This window comes from Salmo trutta, chromosome 39 (assembly GCF_901001165.1).
Source record: "Salmo trutta chromosome 39, fSalTru1.1, whole genome shotgun sequence".
In the NCBI taxonomy this organism is placed as follows: domain Eukaryota; kingdom Metazoa; phylum Chordata; class Actinopteri; order Salmoniformes; family Salmonidae; genus Salmo; species Salmo trutta.
Genome location: NC_042995.1, coordinates 4,269,946 through 4,293,667, shown reverse-complemented (window position 1 = coordinate 4,293,667; position 23,722 = coordinate 4,269,946). Strand labels below are relative to the sequence as shown.

General features: G+C 43.9%; 1 protein-coding gene across 2 annotated transcripts in view; it reads left to right on the top strand.

Moving 5' to 3' along the window:
- Nucleotides 1-23,722, top strand: part of LOC115179156 (collagen alpha-1(VIII) chain) — a 37,746-nt gene that overhangs the window by 1,294 nt on the left and 12,730 nt on the right. The window lies entirely within an intron of this gene.

Sequence of the window (23,722 nt, the reverse complement as noted above, 5' to 3'; positions counted from 1 at the left end):
TGAAGGCTATGTGGTTAAAATGAGGAGAACGTTCAGCTCAAATTGTTCAGTGTTCATTGGGACTTTTGTAACCTTTCTTCACTGAGAGATTCCCTGAAAAAGATCATGATGGAATAATCCTAAATCATGTGATGATGAGGCACTTCTTTTTCCAAAGAGAAAAGGACATGTGAAACAGACAGTCTGTTCAGTAGAAATCCAGGGCTTGTCAGAGGTGTTAACTCTGAGAGACTGACCCAGTAGCTTTACTTCCAGTCTAGTTAGTTAATACCACATCATGTATTAGGATGGTGATGTCAGCACCAGTCTAGTTAGTTAATACCACATCATGTATTAGGATGGTGATGTCAGCACCAGTCTAGTTAGTTAATACCACATCATGTATTGGGATGGTGATGTCAGCACCAGTCTAGTTAGTTAATACCACATCGTGTATTGGGATGGTGATGTCATCTCCAGTCTAGTTAGTTAATACCACATCATGTATTAGGATGGTGATGTCAGCACCAGTCTAGTTAGTTAATACCACATCATGTATTAGGATGGTGATGTCAGCACCAGTCTAGTTAGTTAATACCACATCATGTATTAGGATGGTGATGTCAGCACCAGTCTAGTTAGTTAATACCACATCATGTATTAGGATGGTGATGTCACCTCCAGTCTAGTTAGTTAATACCACATCATGTATTAGGATGGTGATGTCAGCACCAGTCTAGTTAGTTAATACCACATCATGTATTAGGATGGTGATGTCAGCACCAGTCTAGTTAGTTAATACCACATCATGTATTAGGATGGTGATGTCATCTCCAGTCTAGTTAGTTAATACCACATCGTGTATTGGGATGGTGATGTCATCTCCAGTCTAGTTAGTTAATACCACATCGTGTATTGGGATGGTGATGTCATCTCCAGTCTAGTTAGTTAATACCACATCATGTATTAGGATGGTGATGTCATCTCCAGTCTAGTTAGTTAATACCACATCATGTATTAGCCAGCAGCATACCACCCTGCATCCAACTGCTGGCTTGCTTCTGATGCTGACTCTCTGAGGTCATTAAAGATCCCATTGCACTTATCGTAAGAGTAGGGGTGTTAACCCCGGTGTCCTGGCTAAATTCCCAATCTGGCACTCATACCATCACGGCTGTCTAATCATCCCCAGCTTACAATTGGCTCATTCATCCCCCTCCTCTCCCCTGAAACTATTCCCCAGGTCGTTGCTGTAAATGAGAATGTGTTCTCAGTCAACTTACCTGGTAAAATAACGGTAAAATAAATAAAAAATTAGGACGGTGATGTCATCTCCAGTCTAGTTAGTTAATACCACATCATGTATTAGGATGGTGATGTCATCTCCTGAATATGATCATATGCTAAATCCTTCGCTTAGCATTCAAATATTATTCATATTGTTCACATTCATATCATTCGAGAGAGAGAGAGAGTGAGAGAGAGGCTGTTGAACACAGATTAACCCATTGAAACATACCTCCAGGAGTTAGGATATGTGCAGCCTGATGGCCTGTCCTTGTAAAGTCAGTAGGCCCTGTGTCCACTAGACATGACTATGTGGCTCTGGGCTTCATAATGGGTTCCCTAAAGCCCCATGCAGCATCCTAGCTTTACCTTCACTTCCTGGCCCATAGATCTGAGCCTGGACCCTGAGGGCGACTCTATTCTGTCCCCCCCCCTCTTTTCCTCTCTCTCTTTCCCCGCTCTTTTGCTCTCTCTTTCCCCTCTCTTCCTCCCTCTCTTCCTATACAGGGATTAGATACAGCAGCAGGTTGTTTCTGTTGTCTCTGAGGTTCATTGTGGGAGCATTCCTGGGTGTCTGCTGTGCAGCCTGAGAGAGAGGGCCAGAAAAAGGAGGGTCACTCTCCCACTAAAGGTGTGGAACCACAGTACCCGGTGTGGTCTGTCTTAGACTGCTCAGCCATTCCAGGGAGGGGTGGATGAAATCGTTTGGAATTCAACTTCTAATCCGCGACATATTGTATGTGTTGTGTGAGCTAAGGGTGGTGCCCTTGCCTTGTTCAGGGTGAAGAGAGGATTCGGGTGTAGTCAGTTGGCAGAGATTTGACTCGACAACAAAAAATGGAGATTGAGTCTCTGACATGGTTATAACTGTGTTCTTTGCTAGTTTAAAATAAATCACACCTAGTGATCTCATTTATTTATTTTATTTCTGAAGTTTTATTTGGACAGGGACAGTGTGCAACAAAAACATGAGTTGCACCAGATTTAGCAAACAGCTCATTTACATCCTTAGTCCCCGGGCAGGTGAACATATACTGTAACCATGACAACATTATATACAAAAGGACAACATACGTACATCAGACATTTAAAAACAACAGGAAGGACATATAGACACGTTTCAGAACAGAGGCTTGGACATTACACATACAATTCATTGCATATATTGCTGTTGGACTTTATACATTTCAGTTGTAAAACACATAAACACATGTAAAATCTAAATATTGCACATCAACCCTCGCCTCCGACTGACAAGTGACTGTTTAATATAAAGGGTCACTGTGATTATTGGGGGAGGAACATTTACATTTTCAACAAACAAATCACATAATGAAATTAGATTTAAACCTGTATAGCTTAGGCAATTAGTGTCAACCTATTGGACAACAACACATTGTGTGACTGCTCTAGCACATAAATTAGTAAATTAGTAGGTCTCTCTCTCTCTCTCTCAATTCAATTAAATTTGCTTTATTGGTATGACATAACAATGTACATCTTGCCAAACGCTTACTTTGGATATTTAAAATATTAAAATAATAGTAATCGATATTGACAACAGTAACAGCAATAACCAAAGGTCAAAATAACTATTGAACAATAACAATATAGAGGACATGTTGGAAGGTCTGTCAGACACTGTCCCTCATCTTATGGCAGGCAGCAATGTAGTGCGCAGCCAACCTACAGCTCTCTGCGTCCTCCCCCAACAGGATGGGAAGCCTATTCGCATCAGTGAGGTCTTTGAGACCTTGAATAAGGGTTTCAAATTTGGGGAAATGACACTCTCTAATTGTTTTATGTTTCTGACATTTTGTCAGGAAATACAGCTCTGTCTCAGGTTCTGCTGTGGTGCAGTGATTGAACAGCCTTTCCTCTACAGGGAGCCAGGTTTTTTTCTCTCTCTCTCTGTCTTTCTCTCTGCTAATGCCGTTGTATAAGAAGGGTTTATAAGGTTTAGGGGAATGTGCCCTGGGATCACACAGCTGCAGTGGCTGTGATTTGAGTACACTACCAAATACGGGACAGTAGCAGTCTATCCCTAGCAGATCAGCCCTACTGCCGGGAGCAGAGAAGCCCTGTTCCGTTCCACTGCAGCTGCTGTATCTGGTTCTTTAGTAGCTCATCAGGATGTAACACCCACTGAATATATGTATTCATAGTGCATTTAATTACAGTGCCTTCAGAAAGTATTCACACCCCTTTTTCCACATTTTGTTGTGTTACAGCCTGAAGATTGAGATTTTGTGTCACTGACCTACACACAATAACCCATAATGTAAAATTGGAATTATGTTATTTAAAAAAAAAATACAAATGAAAAGTTGAAGTGCCTTGAGTCAATAAGGATTCAACCCCTTTGTTATGGCAAGCCTAAATAAGTTCAAGAGTAAAAATGGGCTTAAGTCACATAATAAATTGCATGGACTCATTCTGTGTGCAATAATATCTGTAAGGTCCCTCAGTCGAGCAGTGAATTTCAAACACAGATTCAACCACAAAGACCAGAAAGGTTTTCCAATGCCTCACAAATAAAGGCACCTATTGGTAGATGGGTAAAAAAAAGGCAAACATTGAATATCCCTTTGAGCATGGTGTTATTAATAACACTTTGGATGGTGCGTCAATACACCCAGTCACTACAAAGATACACCATGAGGCCAATGGTGAATTAAAACAGTTAGAGTTTAATGGCTGTGATAGGAGAAAACTGAGGATGGATCAACAACATTATACTTACTCCACAATATCAACCTAAATGACAGAGTGAAAAGAAGGAAGCCTGTACAAAATAAAAAATATTTCAAAACATTCATACTGTTTGCAATAAGGCACTAAAGTAAAACTGCTAAAAAATGTGGCAAAGAAATTAACTTTATGTCCTGAATACAAAGCATTATGTTTGGAGCAAATCTAACACAATACCTCATGGTGTTGGCTGCATCATGTTATGGGTATGCTTGTCATCGGCAAGGACTAGGGAGTTTTTTAGGATAAAAATAAACAGAGTAGAGCTAAGCACAAAACCTGGTTCAGTCTACTTTTTAACAGACACAGTGTCATGACTTCCGCCCAAGTCGGTCCCTCTCCTTGCTCGGGCGGCGTTCGGCGGTCGATGTCACTGGCCTTCTAGCCATTGCCGATCCACTTTTCATTTTCCTTTTGTTTTGTCTTTGTTTTACACACCTGGTTTCAATTCTCCAATTACATGTTCATTATTTAACCCTCTGTTTTCCCCATGGTTTTTGTACGTGTTTGTTCGTTGTTAAGTGGTCGGTATTTCTGTGAGCTGGTGTGTTGCCCAGCGTGGAATATATTGTTGATTTATTTTTGAGTAAAGTTACGTTTTTACTCAGTTCTGTGTCCTGCGCCTGACTTCGTCCACATGACAGAAACACGCACCAAAATTATGGAGTCAGCAGATGCACCCAGTCCTCCGTCACCAGTGGAGGAGCGCGTACAGCAGCACGCGACGATGCTCCAAAATCTTGGCACAGCCATGGATCGCGTGCTGCACACCATGGAGCGATGGGAGAGAGGGGGTTTTCCCACACCCCCATCAACTTCATCCCAACCCAACCCACACCACTGTCCACCCCTCCGTCACCTGGACCCAGTGGGATTCGGCTCTCACTCCAGAGGGCATATGATGGGACGGCTGCCGGGTGCCAGGGGTTCCTGCTCCAGTTGGAGCTCTACCTGGCGACCATTCACCCGGCTCCCTTGGGACACGAGAGCGTGTCCGCCCTCATCTCCTGTTTGTCGGGGAAAGTTGTTGAGTGGGCCAACGCCGTCTGGGGAGGAGTAGACGCAGCATCGGTCTGCTATGAGGATTTCACCCGCCGCTTCCGGGCGGTCTTCGATCATCCACCTGAGGGGAGAGCGGCTGGGGAACGCTTGTTCCATCTCAGACAGGGGATGAGGAGCGCACAGGACTTCGCACTGGACTTCAGAACCCTGGCTGCCAGCACGGGATGGAATGAGAGGGCCCTGATCAGCCATTACCGGTGCAGTCTGCGTGAGGACGTTCGTCGGGAGCTGGCTTGCAGGGACACCACCCTTAACCTCGACCAGCTGGTAGATTTATTCATCCGGCTGGATAACCTGTTGGCCTCCCACAGACGTCCAGATCGGGGCTCGTCCATTCCATCCCCCAGCACCTCCGATCCTACACCTATGGAGCTCGGAGGTGCTGCTATGAGGGCGACTGGAGGGGGGGGGGGGCACTTCCTGTACCACATGTAGCCGCAGAGGGCACACTGTTGGTCGGTGCTGGGGAGGTTCCCCAGGGAGTCGAGGCAGCAAGCAGGGCACTGGTGGATCATCCCAGGTGAGTGGGCACCCGATTCACCCAGATCTCCCTGTTGCGCACATGTGTGTCTATAGAATTTCCTGAGTTTTCCCCACATTCCCAGCATAAGGCGCTAGTAGATTCAGGCGCAGCTGGGAACTTTATTGACCGTTCATTTGCACTTAGATTAGGGATCCCTATTGTTCCTGTTGATGTGCCCTTCCCTGTACATGCCTTAGATAGTCGTCCTTTAGGGTCAGGGCTGATTAGGGAGACTACTGCCCCACTATGTATGATAACGCAGGAGGGTCATGAGGAGAGAATTAGTCTCTTCCTGATTGATTCTTCTGCGTTTCCCGTGGTGTTGGGCCTTCCCTGGTTGGCCTATCATGACCCGACTATTTCATGGCAACAGAGGGCTCTCAAGGGATGGTCACGTAGGTGCTTAGGGAGGTGTGTAGGTGTTTCCATCAGTGCTACTACGGTGGAGAGTCCAGACCAGGTCTCCACTGTGCACATCCCCTCTGAATTTGCCGATTTGGCTCTCGCCTTCTGTAAGAAGAGGGCGACTAAATTACCACCTCATCGACGGGGAGGATTGTGCTATAAATCTCATGGTAGACACAGCACTTCCCAGCAGTCACGTGTATCCTCTGTCACAGGAGGAGACGGCGGCTATGGAAACATATGTCTCCGAATCTCTAGGGCAGGGATACATTCGGCCTTCCACTTCACCTGTCTCCTCGAGTTTCTTTTTTGTGAAGAAGAAGGAGCGTGGTTTACGCCCGTGTATTGACTATCGAGGGATCAATCAGATCACTGTGAGGTACAGTTACACGCTGCCTCTCATAGCCAGTGCGATCGAGTCAATACACGGGGCGCGCTTCTTCACAAAGTTGGATCTCAGGAGCGCGTACAATCTGGTGCGTATCCGGAAGGGGGATGAGTGGAAGACGGCATTTAGTACCACCTCTGGGCACTATGAATACCTCGTCATGTCATACGGGCTGATGAATGCTCCATCAGTCTTCCAATCCTTTGTAGACAAGATTTTCCGGGACCTGCTCGGGCAGGGTGTAGTGGTGTATATCGATGACATTCTGATATACTCTGCTATACGCGCCGAGCATGTGTCCCTGGTGCGCAGGGTACTTGGTCGACTGTTGGAGCATGACCTGTATGTCAAGGCTGAGAAATGTCTGTTCTTCCAACAGTCCGTCTCCTTCCTAGGGTACCACATTTCAACTTCAGGGGTGGAGATGGAGAGTGACCACATTTCAGCCGTGTGTAATTGGCCGACTCCCACCACGGTAAAGGAGGTGCAGCGGTTTCTAGGGTTTGCCAACTACTACCGGAGGTTTACCCGGGGTTTTGGTCAGGTAGCCGCTCCCATTACCTCACTGTTGAAGGGAGGACCGGTGCGGCTGCGGTGGTCGGCTGAGGCGGACAGGGCTTTTGGTCACCTGAAGGCTCTGTTTACCTCGGCTCCTGTGCTGGCTCATCCGGATCCCTCTTTGGCGTTCATAGTGGAGGTGGACGTGTCCGAGGCTGGGATAGGTGCTGTGCTGTCTCAGCGCTCGGGTACGCCACCCAAACTCTGCCCCTGCGCTTTCTTTTCGAAGAAGCTCAGCTCGGCGGAGCGTAACTATGATGTGGGGGACCGGGAGTTACTGGCTGTCGTAAAGGCTCTGAAAGCGTGGAGGCATTGGCTTGAGGGGGCTAAACACCCTTTCCTCATCTGGACTGACCACTGCAATCTGGAGTACATATGGGCAGCGAGGAGACAGAACCCTCGCCAGGCAAGGTGGGCCACGTTTTTCACCCGTTTTGTTTTCACCCTATCCTACAGACCAGGTTCCCAGAACACGAATGCAGACACACTGTCCCGGCTGTATGACACAGAGGAGCGGTCCACGGATCCCATTCCCATACTTCCGGCTTCTTGCCTGGTGGCACCGGTGGTATGGGAGGTGGACGCGGACATCGAGCAGGCGTTACGTACAGATCCCACTCCCACCCAGTGTCCAGTTGGGCATCTGTACATTCCGTCTGATGTCCGCGATCGTTTGACCTCCTTTGGTCGACCTGGCATCGGTCGGACAGTGCACTGTCTTAGTGGGAAGTACTGGTGGCCCACTTTAGCTAAGGACATGAGGGTTTATGCTTCCTCCTGCTCGGTGTGTGTACAGTGCAAGGTACCTAGACACCTGCCCAGAGGGAAATTACAACCCCTACCCGTTCCACAGCGGCCGTGGTCACACCTATCGGTGGATTTCGTGACGGATCTTCCTTCGTCACAGGGAAACACTATGATCCTGGTCGTTGTGGATCGGTTTTCTAAGTCCTGCCGTCTCCTTCCTTTGCCCGGTCTCCCTACGGGTCTACAGACTCCAGAGGCCCTGTCCACCCACGTCTTGCGGCACTACGGGGTGCCTGAGGATATAGTTTCTGATCGGGGTCCCCAGTTCACGTCTAGGGTCTGGAGGGTGTTTATGGAACGCCTGGTGGTCTCGGTCAGCCTTTGCCTCAGGTTTTCACCCCAAGAGTAACGGGCAGGTGGAGAGAGTTAACCAGGATGTGGGTAGGTTTCTGCGGTCCTATTGCCAGGACCGGCCGGGGGAGTGGGCGGCTTTCATCCCCTGGGCGGAGATGGCCCAAAACTCCCTCTGCCACTCCTCCACTAACCTCCCTCCGCCACTCCTCCACTAACCTATCTCCTTTTCAATGTGTACTAGGTTATCAGCCGGTCCTGGCACCGTGGCATCAGAGCCAGATCGAGGCACCTGTGGTGGATGAATGGTTTCGGCGCTCGGAGGAGACATGGGACGCTGCCCATGTGCGCCTGCAACGGGCCATCAGGCGGCAGAAGGCGAGCGCCGACCGCCACCGCAGTGAGGCCCCCGGGTCTGGCTCTCGACCCGAAACCTACCCCTTCGCCTGCCCCGCCGGAAGCTGGGTCCGTGGTTTGTGGGGCCATTTAAAGTCCTGAGGAGACTGAACGAGGTTTGATATAGGTTACTGCTCCCCCCTGATTACCGTATTAACCCCTCGTTCCATCTGTTTCTCCTCAGGCCAGTGGTGGCTGGTCCGCTCCAGCAGTCTGAGGTGCGGGAGGTTCCTCCGCCCCCTCTGGACATCGAGGGGGCCCCGGCGTATACTGTGCAAGCCATCATGGACTCAAGGCGTTGGGCGAGGGGCCTTCAGTACCTCGTGGAGTGGGAGGGGTGCGGTCCGGAGGAGAGATGCTGGGTGCCGGTGGAGGACATTCTGGACCCATCGTTACTGCAGGAATTTCACCGTCTCCACCCGGGTCGTCCTGCGCCTCGTCCTCCGGGTCGTCCCCGAGGCCGGTGTCGGTGCACTGCTGGAGCCGCACTTCAAGGGGGGTACTGTCACGACTTACGCCAAAGTTGGTCCCTCTCCTTGCTCGGGCGGCGTTCGGCGGTCGACGTCACCGGCCTTCTAGCCATTGCCGATCCACTTTTCATTTTCCTTTTGTTTTGTCTTTGTTTTACACACCTGGTTTCAATTCTCTCATTATTTAACCCTCTGTTTTCACCATGGTTTTTGTGCGTGTTTGTTCGTTGTTAAGGGGTCGGTATTTCTGTGAGCTGGTGTGTTGCCCAGCGTGGAATATATTGTTGGTTTATTTTTGAGTAAAGTTACGTTTTTACTCAGTTCTGTGTCCTGCGCCTGACTTTGTCTGACCTGCCACACACTGACACATGACACACAGGGAGACAAATTCACCTTTCAGCAGGACAATAACCTATAACACAAGGCCAAATATACACGGGAGTTGCTTACCAAGATGACATTGAATGTTCCAGAGTGGCCTAGTTACAGTTTTTACTTATATATGCTTGAAAATCTATGGCAAGACTTGAAAATGGCTGTCTAGCAATGATCAACAAACAACTTGTTTGAGCTTGAAGAATGATGTGCAAATATTGTATAATCCAGGTGTGCAAAGCTCTTAGAGACTTACCCAGAAAGATTCACAGCTGTTATCACTGCCAAAGGTGAATCTAACATGTATTGACTCAGGGGAGGGAATACTTGTGTAAATTAGATATTTCTGTATTTAATTTTAAATACATTTGCAACAATTTCTAAAAACATAATTTCACTTTTTTAATTATGGGGTATTGTGTGTAAATTGGTGAGACCAAATATATTTAATTTGTTTTGAATTCAGGCTTGTAACACAACAAAATGTGCAATAAGCCAAGGGGTATAGATACTTTCTGAAGGTACAGTTGATAAAATAACTTGACAGTTATGTGGATATCTAAAATAAAATAGCTTGAAAGTTATGCAGATATGTGGAGTCATATTCTTAATAAAATATCCTTGAAAGTTACGTGGATGATGTCTCAAACGAATGGCATGGAATTCAGAATTCCTACGTCAGTTTTGTATGGCACGGGATATAGAAAATATTTATTGCTGAACTGTATAATACATGAAGTTGTCTCTGACATCCATCATGTTCCTTATTCTCATCACTATCCTGTCTAGCCCGTGGCCGTACTGTACATCTCTCTTCTGAGAGATCCTAAATGAGCCTGGGTTTGGTTTAATGGTGATGAGAGTGAATATAACTTAACATGCTGTTATATATATTTTATGGTGGATTATGGTACTCTAGTGGATAGAGAGGGGAAGGAGAAATATGTGTTATGGTAACACCTTATGTAACCACCGGTAATAACATTTTATTATTAACATGTCGTTACATAGTAACTGCTTTGTAACTGCAGGGTAAAGTGTTACCAGTGTTATTGTAAAGAGAGCATTGACGACAGAAGCCAAAGTCCCTTAGACTGGTCTCTTGGATGGTATATTTCTCACACTGCAGTAGTTGGAAAAGTACTCAATAGTCATACTTGAGTAAAAGTAAAGATACCTTAATGAAACATAACTCAAGTCAAAGGGAATGTCACCCAGTAAAATATTACTTGAGTAAAAGTCTTAAAGTATCTGATTTTAAATGTACTTAAGTAGAGTGGTGGGAAAAGTACTGAATTGTCATACTAAAAAAGTAAATGCTATACATCAAATTCCTTATATTAAGCAAACCAGACTACACAGGTTGTTTTTTATATTTACGGACAGACGGGCACTCTCCAACACAGACATAATGAGTCTCCTGATCAGAGGCAGTAGGGATTACAACGCGTTATATTGATAGGTGTGTGAATTTGACCATATTGCTGTCCTGCCTGAGCATTCGAAATGTACTTTTGTGTGCCAGGGAAAATGTATGGGAGTAAAAAGTACATCTTTTCTTATGTAGTGGAGTAAAAGTTGTCATAAATATAAATAGAAAAGTCAAGTACAGATACCCCAAAACATTTCTTTAGTACTTCAACATATTTTTACTTAAGTACTTTACACCCCTGATACTGTGACATCATTTATCATCATTTATTTATATCAGTTATGTCCATGGATTTAAATATGTATAGAATAGAATAGAATACCTTTATTGTAAATTAGATTAGGAGTTCAGTTCCTGGAGGGTTTCAAACATTCAATTCAGCTCAAGCTTAACAAGAATATCGTGCCTCTCCACAAAAGTCTGGCCTAAAATATGCGACCGCTCACAGTTCCCAGTGTTAACAACAGGAAATAGTCTAAGTTTGAGATCACCGTGTATTGTGAAGGTACCAAAGCCTTCCCAGCAGAAAGTCGGCCTCTCCTCAGCTTGTTTGTGACCCTCTTGATCCCTCATTGACCCCTCGTTGACCCTGGCCTCCATTACGACGTCCTATTCAACCCAGCTCTGTGAACTGTGTACTGCTGAGGTCATCGGGATCACCGTTTGTTTCCCCCCTCTGGAGGCTGAGAGCTACAACCAAATAACTCAGGGTGACTCCTGTAGCCTCGCTCTGTAAAGAGAGCGTCTATGTGTGAAGGAATGCTGGAAAAGGCCAGGCACACACACACATCGATCAGCTCATAACATGGGCAGGACAACGGGAGTATTGGCAGAGGCGCTGACCTTTGCAGGGCAGGTATTTAGACTGCTGGGAGTGGAGTTGTGTTTGTGATGGTATAAATCACATCGGACAAGGCCAGATGAACAGCACATACAGGAAGAGGGGAGGGGAGAGGATGGAGAAGAGAGGAGAGCAGAGGGGAGGGGAGAGGAGAGGTGAAGGAGGGAGGAATGGAGAGGAGAGCTGGTGAACAAAGTTAAAGTGAGAGAAAGACAAAGGATCAGGAGTGAGTTGGAGGGAGGATTGATTCCTCTGCTGCTCCCCAGGCTGCTGCTGTCAGAGTGGGACAGGAGACCTCACAGCCACCTCATCCTCATACAGTTGTCTGATGGGGCTAACAGGTCTAGCTCTCTTTCTTTCGCTCCTTCCCTCTTTCTCTCTCTCTACTTCTCTTTCTTGGGCTGTCTCTCTCTTGCTGTCTCTGTGTCTCACTCTCCTTCTCTCTGTCTCTGTGTCTTACTCTCCTTCTCTCTGTCTCTCTCTCGTTTTCTCTCTTTCTTTCTCTTTCTCTCTCTCTCTCTCTTCCTCTTTTCCTCCCTCCCTACCTCCCGCTCTGTCTCTCTGTCTCTGCTCCTCAAGGGTCTTCACCACTCGACCAGGTCAGCTGAGTAAAGTGTGGAGTAGTGACCCAAGTTCCTGAATACACAGACAGAGCACCCACAGATGAGATGAAGACTAGAGGGAGAGAGGCTTAGGTCCCGATGGGTTTTACAGTCCCCAGATGTGTGCTTGGCTCCCACTCGGCTCCGTCAGCTGATCGGACATTCCTGTGGAACCAGTGGTGTGTCTTTCCCTTTGAAACTCCAGAATTCTGCTGGGAAAAAGTCTAAGTGGGATGCTTTTGGACGTCCCAACTCTGACGTCACCCCATTGAACTTGAAATATAAAACAGTTAAGGTAAGGGTTAGTGTTAGGTAAGGGTTATGGTTAAGATTAGGGTAAATGTTAAGGTTAGGATTTAGGGTTTAAGGTCGGGACGTCCCAAGGTTCCAGGATATCACTAACCCATGCTGCTGCTAATACGGAGCGGCTCTTCTTCTGTTTAGCACACTACTCATTATTGGCGGCTGCTGAGGGGAGAACGGCTCACAATAATGGCCAGAACGGAGCAAATGGAATGGCATCAAACACCTGGAAACCATGGAAGCCATGTGTTGATGTATTCAATACCATTCCACTGATTCTGTTCCAGTCATTACCATCTGTGTGTGTGTGTGTGTGTGTGTGTGTGTGTGTGTGTGTGTGTGTGTGTGTGTGTGTGTGTGTGTGGTAGAGTAAGGTTGGAGTGGTTGCCATGGTTACCTGTGCACATCGGTTGCCAAGGCGGCCAGGCCAAGTGTGCGAGTTAGGTAACGTGAAGAGCGTGACAGCCATCAGCATCCGTTTTATTGGGAAGCCCTTGGGGACAGAGAAAACAGCCTGTTCTCATGGGGTCAATGGGCCAAAGGGGTGACACCAAAGACAATGGGCTTCTTTAGGGCACCAGCCACAGCCTGTAGGAAGGGAACCTGAACTGAGGCTCTGATCTAAAATCATCTTACCCTCATCATGTCCTAACTTTACCTATTAGATGGGAAAATGTTAAACTGACATTGGATCAGTGAGTACTGATGTAGGAACTTATTTTGAGCCATTTTCCTACAGCAGGAAAATAATCCTGCAGCAACAGGAAATTTGAATTATTATGTGGATTATAATTATTGGACATTTTTGTGATCAAATTAACATCCTACATCTGTAGGGTAAAAATTAATTTTACTCAGGGAAGGAAGGAGAGCACACAGATAGATCCATGGGAGGATGTCAGGCATTTCCCTCTGGAATTCTGTGTAGAATTTCCAAGGGCAGCTTTGTAAGAATTACAGTACTTTGTCTCCAGTCACCCGTCCTACCTTTGTGTTCAGAGAACATGATCCGCAGTCAACTTAAACTGTGCAGGCTTGATTTCTGGAACCGACGCAAGCAAAACGGCATCAAGTAAAGCCAAACGTGGTAAAAATGAAAATCCTTCCTTTTGTTCCCTCCTTTTCCCTCACTCCATCTCTGTTCCATAGAAAATGTTTAGCCCACTAACCTTTTGACTGTGAGTCTGTTCCAGCTTAGCTTGTCTCCTTTGCCAGTCTTCGAGTGATATGCGTCATATACAGCGTGTTGAATATGTTTCAAGTTTCAAAGTTTATTCGCCACGTGCACAGGATACAACCGGTGTAAAACAGTACTGTGAAATTCTTCCTTGAGAGCTCTTTCCCAACAATGCATTGATAATGATAATACTATAGAGAATAATAGAAAATTTGATAAAAAACACACAAGAAGTATAATATGGCAGGATAAAGAAAACGGCCCCTGTCTTCATCCATTTTCAGTCTCATGTTTTCAGTTGATTGATGGAGAATTGTGAACATTAGAAATACATCTGATGGTATTCTGGGTAGAGAGAGAATTGGTCCTCTGTGCTGCATATTGTCTTACTGAGCCTCAAACAGAGAGTCTGATTTTACCACCTCCAGAGTTCAGATCAGTGGAAAATATGATATTATCCCTTATTTATTTCCTTGCTGTGTCCGTGTTTGAAGTGAGGTTGCAGTTTGCTCAGAATCAGAAACAAGCCGTGTTCGATTTGGATAGATGATGACAGGGCCAGTAATGTTCACGTATAAGTTCACTCGTCAACTTTTCTTGTTCACTGCATGTTTACATAGTGAAGGGGTATTAGGCCAAGGGGTGCCGTTGAAACAGCGATGCCAGACCTGACTACAAACTACTAAAGAAGCACATATCTGTGCTCAACAGCATGGTTGGTATTCAACATGCTTTTCTTCATGATCCCCTTTTGATTATTGAGAATTAAAGTTACCATCTGGAAGCAGTCAGGGAAATACAGAGGAGAAATGGAAATGTGATTATTTTCAAACCCCCGAGTTGGTGCGATAAAAGAGTTGTGGCTCGGGCTCAAGCAGACACTGCTGTGGTTGGAAGTGGTGGCAAAGGTGGTAGGAAACAGACATCCTGTGGTAGAATGGCAACAGCCTTTTACATTTTTTTAATTAATTTAACTAGGCAAGTTAGTTGAGAACAAATTCTTATTTACAATGACGGCCTACCCCGGCCAAACCCGGACGATGCAGGGCCAATTGAGCGCCGCCCTATGGGATTCCCAATCACAGCCGGATGTGATACAGCCTGGATTTGAACCAGGGACTGTAGTGACGCTTCTGGCACTGAGAGCAGTGCCTTAGACCGCTAGGCCACTCGGGAGTCACTTTGTTGCATTATCGTTATTGTTTTGCACCACACTAAAAATCACAGGTTAGTGTCTAGGTCAGGGCTCTCCAACCCCGTTCCTGGAAAGCTACCGTCCTATAGGTAGAAAACCTACAGGGGGGTTGCTCACCAGGAACAGGGTTTGAGAGTCCTGGTCTAAGTATTGACAGAGGGGCCGGAGAAATACATTTTGGCAGCCCGTTGAAGGAATATTTAGATGTTTGACTGACTTTTGTTGTTCCAACAGCAAGCCCCAGAGAACAACGTGAGAATTTTATTGCAGCCATGTGAATCTGATAAGTAAATAAGGCAGGGAGTGGAGAGGAAACAGTTTGCTTTTGCAGCTGAGAGCTTGGATTCTGTTGGATTCTGAATCTGCTGTGTGCCGGACTTCGACTCCCTAGCGGGGGCCCGCCGTTTTCTCTCCTCAGCCAAATTGAGGAGCCAAAGAAGATGGCTCCCACAGGTCTCTCGCAATTGGTCCGTCTAGAATCCCTTGGAATATCCAAGACTGTCACCCGATTGGTTGATGTGTGAGTGGGATGCGTGGAGACTGAAAACAGCAGCTGTGAACCCTCGTACCCCGGCTCTCTTTAACTCTGGGTGTCTTGCCCTCACTGTCCACAGGGGGAGTAGTTAAAGCACAGTATTGTTAAATGAACTAGAGGTGTTGGTAGGACAGGTGTTGGTAATTAAATAGGATGGGTTTTGGTCTGGTTGCTCTCAGCAGGGTGGCAGATTGACACGTCCTTGGAGACGTGCCATGATGCAGCTGTGCCATGATGCAGCTGTTTTAAAGAGCCTATTGCTCTTCTCTGTTTTCACTGCTGTTGTTGTTGTTATTGTTGTTGTCAGTAACCCCTTATTTCCGGGTCATATACTTTTTATTATTATTATTTACTGATTGCAAAGCGAGTAAATTAAAACATTTCTATTGCAGTGCAGTCCGGTGTTTATCCATTTGTGTTTGGCAGCGCTCAGTCCTCTGTCCATGGTGCTGGATACATACATTCCAAACACAATAGTTCTATTTTTTTATTCCTGAAAATATTATCGGATCAGAAATATACCTCTTGGTTTAAAATAAATGCTGGTGTCTTGGTATTCCCACTCAGCTCTTTCATGTTTGTGTATTACTTTAATCAAAGCTGTAGATCATTCTTAATCCAGAGGTCTCAGAGTCATTTCCGACACAAAGCCTAAGGGATGTCTTCTGAGTCTGGGAATAATTGTCTCGCTGATCCCTCTGGATGCCAAGATTGTGCAAAGCTGTCATCAAGGCAAAGGGTGGCTACTTTGCCTTGAAGAATCTCAAATATAAAATATTTTTTGATTTGTTTAACACTTTTTTGGTTACTACATGATTCCATATGTGTTATTGTATAGTTTTGATGTCTTCACTTTTATCCTACAATGTAGAAAATAGTCAAAATAAAGAAAAACCCTGGAATGAATAGGTGTGTCTAAACTTTGACTATTACTGTATATATAATAAGATGATTAAAAAAATACAATGACAAAGCTGTAAAACATTATTCTAAATACAAACAATCAGCTTAGTGAATACCATTGGTGTTTAATATGAGGGTTTCAGCATGAAATATAATTTATCTGTATATTTTTACACACTTTTATTTAATTTTCTATGTCAATATGTCTTTGTTGTAAATGTGTTGGTGCAAAACTGGTGGCAGTTATTAAAAATTACAATAGTTGGAAGAGTTGCAGAGTTCATTGAAAATAATTCATTATTTTGTTGATTTTCTCTTGAACTAGAAAGTCTATATACTAGAAACTGTGGACAGTATGGACACAGATATAAAAATAGATTATACTATATATTAGGGCCGAGACGATGCCAGTATTTTTTATTTTGCAAAAATGAAAGCACGAAGCAGATCATACTCTTTGGTCCTTTAAAAACCTGCTGTATATAAATATTGGGTTTCATCTTTTTATTTCTTTATTTGGTTCCCCCTTAGCTTTTGCAGAAGCAGCAGCTACTCTTCCTGGGGTCTACAAAACACACAAAACATGACAAGTAACAGAACACTGATAGACAAGGACAGTCACACAAAGTTTAAACACAACGATATACAAACAACACAACTGTGTGTTGTGTGTGTGTCCCCTCATAGTCCCGCTTTTTTAAAGGTACTGTCATTTTTCTGTTTGAATGAGTAATGGAAGATGGAAGGGAGTTCCATGCGATCATGGCTCTGTATAATACTGTGCGTTTCCGTGAATTCGTTTTGGACTTGGGGACTGTGAACAGATGCCTGGTGGCATGTCTTGTGGGGTATGTATGGGTGTCTGAGCTGAATGTTATTTGATTACGCAGACAATCTGGAATTTTCATTGCAGTAATATTTCTCATGAAAAGAAGCAGTTCATCTCTCGTCAACCCTCAACCAGGAAGGACTGGCATGTTGTTGACTGTAAATATTGAAAACACCCCTACTACTGTAGTGATAACATCTCTACTGTCCAGAGTTCTACTACTGTAGACTGATAACACCTCTACTACTGTAAATAGTGATAACACCTCTACTACTGTAAATGGTGATAACACCTCTAGTACAGTAAATAGTGAACAAACCTATAATACTGTTCATAGTGATAACACCTCTACTGCTGTTCATAGTGATAACACCTCTAATAGAGTAAATAGTGATAACACCTCTACTACTGTAAATGGTGATAACAGCTCTACTACTGTTCATAGTGATAACACCTCTACTACTGTTCATAGTGATAACACCTCTACTACTGTAAATTGTGATAACACCTCTACTACTGTAAATGGTGATAACACCTCTAATACAGTAAATAGGGAAAACACCTATAATACTGTTCATAGTGATAACACCTCTACTGCTGTTCATAGTGATAACAACTCTAATACAGTAAATAGTGATAACACCTCTACTACTGTAAATGGTGATAACAGCTCTACTACTGTTCATAGTGATAACACCTATACTACTGTTCATAGTGATAACACCTCTACTACTGTAAATTGTGATAACACCTCTACTACTGTAAATGGTGATAACACCTCTACTACAGTAAATAGTGATAACGCCTCTAATACTGTTCATAGTGATAACACCTCTACTACTGTAAATGTTGATAACACCTCTACTACTGTTCATAGTGATAACACCTCTACTACTGTAAATGGTGATAACACCTCTACTACTGTTCATAGTGATAACACCTCTACTACTGTAAATGGTGATAACACCTCTACTACTGTTCATAGTGATAACACCTCTACTAATGTAAATGGTGAAACACCTCTAACTAATATGTGCAGAGTGATAACACCTCTAATACAGTAATAGTGATAACACCTCTAATACTGTTCATCAGTGATAACACCTCTAATCAGTAAATAGTGATAACAACCTCTACTACTGTCCAGAGTGATACCACCTCTACTACAGTAAATAGTGATAACACCTCTACTACTGTCCAGAGTGATACCACCTCTAATACTACTGTTAAATAGTGATAACACCTCTAATACAGTAAATAGTGATAGCACCTCTACAACTATCCAGAGTGATAACACCTCTAATACTACTTTAAATAGTGATAACACCTCTAATGGCCGTCAATACGTGGTCACCTCTACTACTGTCCAGAGTGATAACACCTATACTACTGTCCAGAGTGATAAACCTCTACTTACTGTTCATAGTGATAACCGCTCTACTGACTGTCCAGAGTGATAACAAACCTCTACTAATGTCCAGAGCGATACCACCTCTACTACTGTCCAGAGTGATAACACCTCTACTACTGTCCAGAGCGATACCACCTCTACTACTGTCCAGAGTGATAACACCTCTACTACTGTCCAGAGTGATAAGACTTCTACTACTGTCCAGAGTGATAACACCTCTACTACTGTATAGTGATAACACCTCTACTACTGTCCAGAGTGATAACACCTCTACTACTGTCCAGAGTGATAACACCTCTAATACTGTTCATAGTGATGACACCTCTACTACTGTCCAGAGTGATAACACCTCTACTACTGTCCAGAGTGATAACACCTCTAATACTGTTCATAGTGATAACACCTCTACTACTGTCCAGAGTGATAACACCTCTACTACTGTCCAGAGTGATAACACCTCTAATACTGTTCATAGTGATGACACCTCTACTACTGTTCATAGTGATAACACCTCTACTACTGTCCAGAGTGATTAAACTTCTACTACTGTCCAGAGTGATAACACCTCTACTACTGTCCAGAGTGATAACACTTCTACTACTGTCCAGAGTGATAACACCTCTACTACTGTCCAGAGTGATAACACCTCTACTACTGTCCAGAGTGACAACACCTCTACTACTGTTCATAGTGATAACACCTCTACTACTGTCCAGAGTGATAACACCTCTACTACTGTCCAGAGTGATAACACCTCTACTACTGTTCATAGTGATAACACCTCTACTACTGTTCAGAGTGATAACACCTCTAATACTGTTCATAGTGATGACACCTCTACTACTGTCCAGAGTGATAACACCTCTACTACTGTCCAGAGTGATAACACCTCTACTACTGTCCAGAGTGATAACACCTCTACTACTGTTCATAGTGATAAGACCTCTAATACTGTTCATAGTGATGACACCTCTACTACTGTTCATAGTGATAAGACCTCTAATACTGTCCAGAGTGATAAGACCTCTACTACTGTCCAGAGTGATAAAACCTCTACTACTGTCCAGAGTGATAACACCTCTACTACTGTATAGTGATAACACCTCTACTACTGTCCAGAGTGATAACACCTCTACTACTGTCCAGAGTGATAACACCTCTACTACTGTCCAGAGTGACAACACCTCGACTACTGTTCATAGTGATAAGACCTCTAATACTGTTCATAGTGATGACACCTCTACTACTGTTCATAGTGATAAGACCTCTAATACTGTCCAGAGTGATAACACCTCTACTACTGTTCAGAGTGATAACACCTCTAATACTGTTCATAGTGATGACACCTCTACTACTGTTCATAGTGATAAGACCTCTACTACTGTCCAGAGTGATAACACCTCTAATACTGTTCATAGTGATGACACCTCTACTACTGTCCAGAGTGATAACACCTCTACTAATGTCCAGAGTGATAACACCTCTACTACTGTCCAGAGTGATAACACCTCTACTACTGTCCAGAGTGATAACACCTCTAATACTGTTCATAGTGATGACACCTCTACTACTGTTCATAGTGATAAGACCTCTACTACTGTCCAGAGTGATAACACCTCTACTACTGTCCAGAGTGATAACACCTTTACTAATTTCCAGAGTGATAACACCTCTACTACTGTCCAGAGTGACAACACCTCGACTACTGTTCATAGTGATAAGACCTCTAATACTGTTCATAGTGATGACACCTCTACTACTGTTCATAGTGATAAGACCTCTAATACTGTCCAGAGTGATAAAACCTCTACTACTGTCCAGAGTGATAACTCCTCTACTACTGTATAGTGATAACACCTCTACTACTGTCCAGAGTTATAACACCTCTACTACTGTCCAGAGTGATAACACCTCTACTACTGTCCAGAGTGATAACACCTCTACTACTGTCCAGAGTGACAACACCTCGACTACTGTTCATAGTGATAAGACCTCTAATACTGTTCATAGTGATGACACCTCTACTACTGTTCATAGTGATAAGACCTCTAATACTGTCCAGAGTGATAACACCTCTACTACTGTCCAGAGTGATAAAACCTCTACTACTGTCCAGAGTGATAACACCTCTACTACTGTATAGTGATAACACCTCTACTACTCTCCAGAGTGATAACACCTCTAATACTGTTCATACTGATGACACCTCTACTACTGTCCAGAGTGATAACACCTCTACTACTGTCCAGAGTGATAACACCTCTACTACTGTCCAGAGTGATAACACCTCTACTACTGTCCAGAGTGACAACACCTCTACTACTGTTGATAGTGATAACACCTCTACTACTGTCCAGAGTGATAACACCTCTAATACTGTTCATAGTGATGACACCTCTACTACTGTTCATAGTGATAAGACCTCTACTACTGTCCAGAGTGATTACACCTCTACTACTGTCCAGAGTGATAACACCTCTACTACTGTCCAGAGTGATAACACTTCTACTACTGTCCAGAGTGATAACACCTCTACTACTGTCCAGAGAGATAACACCTCTACTACTGTCCAGAGTGACAACACCTCTACTACTGTTCATAGTGATAACACCTCTACTACTGTCCAGAGTGATAACACCTCTACTACTGTCCAGAGTGATAAAACCTCTACTACTGTCCAGAGTGATAAAACCTCTACTACTGTCCAGAGTGATAACACCTCTACTACTGTATAGTGATAACACCTCTAATACTGTTCATAGTGATGACACCTCTACTAATGTCCAGAGTGATAACACCTCTACTAATGTCCAGAGTGATAACACCTCTACTACTGTCCAGAGTGATAACACCTCTACTACTGTCCAGAGTGATAACACCTCGACTACTGTTGATAGTGATAACACCTCTACTACTGTCCAGAGTGATAACACCTCTAATACTGTTCATAGTGATGACACCTCTACTACTGTTCATAGTGATAAGACCTCTACTATTGTCCAGAGTGATAACACCTCTAATACTGTTCATAGTGATGACACCTCTACTACTGTCCAGAGTGATAACACCTCTACTAATGTCCAGAGTGATAACACCTCTACTACTGTCCAGAGTGATAACACCTCTACTACTGTCCAGAGTGATAACACCTCTAATCCTTTTCAGAGTGATAACACCTCTACTACTGTCCAGAGTGATAACACCTCTACTACTGTTCATAGTGATAACACCTCTACTACTGTTCATTGTGATAACACTTCTACTACTGTCCAGAGTGATAACACCTCTACTACTGTCCAGAGTGATAACACCTCTACTACTGTTCATAGTGATAACACCTCTACTACTGTCCAGAGTGATAACACCTCTACTACTGTCCAGAGTGATAACACCTCTACTACTGTTCATAGTGATAACACCTCTACTACTGTCCAGAGTGATAACACCTCTACTACTGTCCAGAGTGACAACACCTCTACTACTGTTGATAGTGATAACACCTCTACTACTGTCCAGAGTGATAACACCTCTAATACTGTTCATAGTGATGACACCTCTACTACTGTTCATAGTGATAAGACCTCTACTACTGTCCAGAGTGATTACACCTCTACTACTGTCCAGAGTGATAACACCTCTACTACTGTCCAGAGTGATAACACTTCTACTACTGTCCAGAGTGATAACACCTCTACTACTGTCCAGAGAGATAACACCTCTACTACTGTATAGTGATAACACCTCTAATACTGTTCATAGTGATGACACCTCTACTAATGTCCAGAGTGATAACACCTCTACTAATGTCCAGAGTGATAACACCTCTACTACTGTCCAGAGTGATAACACCTCTACTACTGTCCAGAGTGATAACACCTCGACTACTGTTGATAGTGATAACACCTCTACTACTGTCCAGAGTGATAACACCTCTAATACTGTTCATAGTGATGACACCTCTACTACTGTTCATAGTGATAAGACCTCTACTATTGTCCAGAGTGATAACACCTCTAATACTGTTCATAGTGATGACACCTCTACTACTGTCCAGAGTGATAACACCTCTACTAATGTCCAGAGTGATAACACCTCTACTACTGTCCAGAGTGATAACACCTCTACTACTGTCCAGAGTGATAACACCTCTAATCCTTTTCAGAGTGATAACACCTCTACTACTGTCCAGAGTGATAACACCTCTACTACTGTTCATAGTGATAACACCTCTACTACTGTTCATTGTGATAACACTTCTACTACTGTCCAGAGTGATAACACCTCTACTACTGTTCATAGTGATAACACCTCTACTACTGTCCAGAGTGATAACACCTCTACTACTGTCCAGAGTGATAACACCTCTACTACTGTTCATAGTGATAAGACCTCTAATAATGTTCATAGTGATGACACCTCTACTACTGTCCAGAGTGATAACACCTCTAATACTGTTCATAGTGATGACACCTCTACTACTGTCCAGAGTGATAACACCTCTACTACTGTCCAGAGTGATAACACCTCTACTACTGTCCAGAGTGATAACACCTCGACTACTGTTGATAGTGATAACACCTCTACTACTGTCCAGAGTGATAACACCTCTAATACTGTTCATAGTGATGACACCTCTAACTACTGTTCATAGTGATAAGACCTCTACTATTGTCCAGAGTGATAACACCTCTAATACTGTTCATAGTGATGACACCTCTACTACTGTCCAGAGTGATAACACCTCTACTAATGTCCAGAGTGATAACACCTCTACTACTGTCCAGAGTGATAACACCTCTACTACTGTCCAGAGTGATAACACCTCTAATACTGTTCAGAGTGATAACACCTCTACTACTGTCCAGAGTGATAACACCTCTAATACTGTTCATAGTGATAACACCTCTACTACTGTTCATTGTGATAACACTTCTACTACTGTCCAGAGTGATAACACCTCTACTACTGTCCAGAGTGATAACACCTCTACTACTGTTCATAGTGATAACACCTCTACTAATGTCCAGAGTGATAACACCTCTCCTACTGTCCAGAGTGATAACACCTCTACTACTGTTCATAGTGATAACACCTCTACTAATGTCCAGAGTGATAACACCTCTCCTACTGTCCAGAGTGATAACACCTCTACTATTGTTCATAGTGATAACACCTCTACTAATGTCCAGAGTGATAACACCT